Raw genomic sequence first — 4,150 nt, forward strand, 5'->3', positions numbered from 1 at the left:
ATATATATATATATGTATATGTATATATATATATGCGTGTGTGTGCGTATATTTATCTATGTATGCATGTATGTATTTAAGTATTCTATTCTTTCTTATTTGTTGGAAATATTCTACTTAATGATGAACATCTAACTACGCAATACTACGCAACATACCTTTGATATCTGTGTTCTGAGGAGGAGAGCTATTTTACGAAACTTAGCAGCCTAATTAATGCATTGCAGTGTAACGATAGACTCGTTCATTGAGTAGGCTCACACCTTATTCACCTCATCATTCACGAGTAGTTTTTCTAATGAGTAAAGTTACATTACACTAATTATTTTGAGTTAATAAATATGAACCAACGTATCCTCAGACATTTCTAACAAATAGCAGTCAATTTTTTTGTACGTCATATATTTAATTTAAGGTCACTTCAAGAAAGACATTTTGTGATACAAAAAAAAAGAAGAGTAACACCGTGGTACATATTGATCCACACTAACCTGTAGTAATACTTTATCCATAGTAACAACATTTAAATAATTTCCTTCAATGAGAATTAGATTCAAAATAGAAACTAGAAAACCCAAGAAGCGTGTACGAACAGTAACATGCTGAGGTGCATGTATGCAGTACACTATCAAATTCACCAGCTAGAGAAAGTTCATTTTATTTATACATAATATGGATAATTAAAATATACAATATAAACATCATATCATAAATATATCATTAAGAAAACTCGTGAAAACTTACTATGAAGATGACTTCATATCACTTAAAATTTTATATTTATTCAGTTACTATATTCAATAAGGCGAAATGCTAGCACGACAGTCAAGCGATAACATATAACAAATGCTTTGTAAGCATTCGTTATATCTGCCAAGCCTTTCAGGGATAGTTTTCTCTAAGCTCATTTCTAGATGAGATTAGCTACCCTGCTCTTCACGTCTTCTCAGTTTTGCCCCTTGAGATCTTGTCCAAACCACACCCCGCGCAATTTAATCAGACCCTCAGTCCAGCATTCTGTAATCTCACGACGTTGTTCGATGTCATGAGCTTTCCCTTCCAGGTATCGAGTTTCACAGAATTTTATTGGTTAATTTTTGCTTGTGCCTCTGCTTCGTAGGACTGGTGTTCGACTCTATGGGGTTGGCGACGTCTGCGTACGCCGACACGGTTCACTCACGTCCTATTTTGCGCGGGATGCCCCTTAACGCTTCCAATTTCCGAAGTAGTGGCTCTAAAGCCAGTACATACAGACAAGTCTTCCTAAGCTGCAAATATCCCTATACTTGACCAAATGATTGTAGTTGTGAGGAGTCTGTTGTTAGCATTACAGACCAAGTATTGTTGCTAAACTGAGATTCTGTTACTCATCCCCCAAATATGCAGTGAATCCATACACATATTCTTCTGCAGATTTTCACTAAGCAAGACTCAATACAACACCGGCAAAATAATGAAATCACTTGATGTGTCGAGAATGCTAATCATATTCAGAAAAACATGCTGGTGTAGTGGACTTTCTAACTGTACAGCCAAGGAGACATTCATAAAACATTCACTGTTATAAAATTGTGAATTTGCTGGAAGTTGTTCACAAACGTTTTTGGCAATGTTAAAACTAGCAAAGAATTTGGAAATGCGTCATTTCATGTAATGGTCAGGTTGGCAACAAGAAGCCTTTGCCAGTTGTCTTTGAGAATAAGTTTTGTTGTAGTTTCTTCAAAAGAAAATTACAAGACAGAAATATTTTATCGTGATAACAGAGGCTATAGTAATTCTAATTAAAGAATAGCTGTTTGCTGACATTTGAAATATGTGAGTGGACAATGAAAGACTTTCTAAATGTGTAGAGAGTGCTAGACGTCACGTATAAACAGGTGCAGATTAATATCGCTTCCTTTTGGTTCGAAAATTTAAATTCTTATCTACAATTTCACAATTTAGAATCTTTAATTCATCGTCATCGTCATCATCATCCTCATCATCTTCATCCTCCTCATCATCATTTTTATTATTTTAATTTTATTTTAATCTGCACCTTTGATGCAAATATTTTTCGGACACACCCAGCACCATAGGGCAAGCGAAGTTTGAGATATGTTGAAATATGACAAAGGAGAGTAAGATGGGGAGGGCAGCAGAGAAATGCATTCATATTATACAACACAAATATTTAAACTGATATGGTTTTTCTAAGGATGTGAGCAACACTTGTCACCGCATACTTTGGGTATGTTTCTCCTGGGATGTTGTCTAGATGTTCCTGACGCTCCTTTTTTTATCATACATAGGGAACCTACTATAACAGGAACCCATTCTGCTTTAAATGGTTACATCTTTTGCATTTCATTTTCGAGGATTTGCTACAGATATATTTTTATGGGAAGGGACACTTGCATCTATTAGTGTACAAGAATTTGCTTCCGTTTTTGAGCTTGATGATGATGATGATGATGATGATGACGACGACGACGATGACGACGGCGACGACGACGACGACGATGTTGATGATGATGATGATGATGATAATAATAATTATTTTTATTGTTGTTATTATTATTATCAACATTTTCTTCGATGCCTTTAATAATTATGTCTTGTCGATTACCCCAGAACGAAGTGACATTTTTACCTGCAACGAACGGCTCAGGATGATGCTCACACCTGTAAGCAGGTGTGCTAATTTTGTAGTGCTGATATATCTTCCAATGTAAATACTGTCCTACCTCATCGTAGCGACTTATGTATTTATTTGGTTTTAGCACTGGACATCCCCAGACGAGATGGTCAATTGTTTTATCAAAAATGTATGGCAGAAACTGCATTTAAGGTTATAACCGTTTTGAACAACGTTATCCTGGTAGTCTTTGGTAAGCAAGCTTTGATTTTGTGCCGCTAATATGAAACCTTCAGACTCTGCTTTCAGTTCTAAGCTTCTCAGCCACTGATAGGTTGTTGCTCGTCCGATCCGTTTTGCTTGTTTGGTGGCAGTACTTTCAGGTTCTTCATCTAATTCAGGGTTAATGCCGAGTTCATTTGCGAATTTGCAAGCTTCTTTGGCAGGAAAATGTGAGTTTTTTTGCTTTCGTGTTTCCACACGACCCGCAGCATCCAGTCCTCTGTACTATTTAAGTACCTGATCATTGTTATTGCGGAGGTCTTATAGCTCAGTACTACCTGCATCATTCTTCTTCCTCCATTACTTCTATGTAGGTACAGTTGATAAACGTCTGCTTTTGTGTGGTGCATGTTCTTAGATGTTAGGAGTTTTATTAGGAGTTTTGTTATGTATTTGTCTGAATATTTTTTTATTATACCTAAGGCACCTACTATGATAGGAATTGTTTCTGTTTTTAGATTCCACATTCGAGTTACCTCTATTTCCAGGTCTTTGTATTTTGAAAGTTTTTCCATTTCTTTTAGGGAAACGTTGTCATCTGCTGGTATTGATACATCAATTAGAAAGCATTTTTTTTTCTTCATGATCTTTGACAACTATATCTGGTCTATTTTCCTTAATTTCTGTATCTGTGTGAATTGGCATATCTCAGAGTATGGTTGCTTTCTCGTTTTCTGTGACCTTTTCTGGCGTGTGTTTATACCATCTTTTTTCTGTTGTTATTCCATAGTGTTGGCATAGCTTCCAGTGTATATAGGTCCCAGCTCTTTCATGTATGTGAATATATTCCTTCTTAGCCAGGACTGGGCAGCCAGAGATAATATGATTTATTGTTTCTTGTCCATTGCCTCATATTCTACAGTTACTTGTTATGTTTCTTTTCATTATATGTTTTTGGTAATTTCTGGTGAGGAGGCTTTGGTCTTGTGCAAGAATTTAAATATCCTTCAGTCTTTGCTTTGAGTCCTGAGCTTCTCCACCATTGCTGGGATTTTTCTCTGTCTATTTCTTTTGCAGTTAGTTTAGCCCAGTATTTACCATGTAGGGGCTTTTCTTGCCATCGTTTTATCATGGTCCGTTGCTGTTCTAATTTTAGTTTGGATTTCATTTGTTTTATAGCTTTTCTTATTTCTTCTTCTTCTTCGTATTTGTTAGGTAGTATGATTTCTTGTTTGTATTTGTCAGCTTCCTTAAATACTGAAAACAGTTTTTTTGTTTTGCTCGTGTTTTGTGGCTATTTGTATTAGTTTT

The 4,150-nt window shown here is 35.8% G+C and overlaps 1 protein-coding gene across 2 annotated transcripts in view; it reads left to right on the plus strand.

The window, feature by feature from the left end:
• Positions 1–4,150, plus strand: part of LOC106868231 (D(2) dopamine receptor) — a 1,504,014-nt gene that overhangs the window by 574,653 nt on the left and 925,211 nt on the right. The gene's annotated exons all lie outside the window — the stretch shown is intronic.

The sequence above is a fragment of the Octopus bimaculoides genome, chromosome 5 (assembly GCF_001194135.2).
Source record: "Octopus bimaculoides isolate UCB-OBI-ISO-001 chromosome 5, ASM119413v2, whole genome shotgun sequence".
In the NCBI taxonomy this organism is placed as follows: domain Eukaryota; kingdom Metazoa; phylum Mollusca; class Cephalopoda; order Octopoda; family Octopodidae; genus Octopus; species Octopus bimaculoides.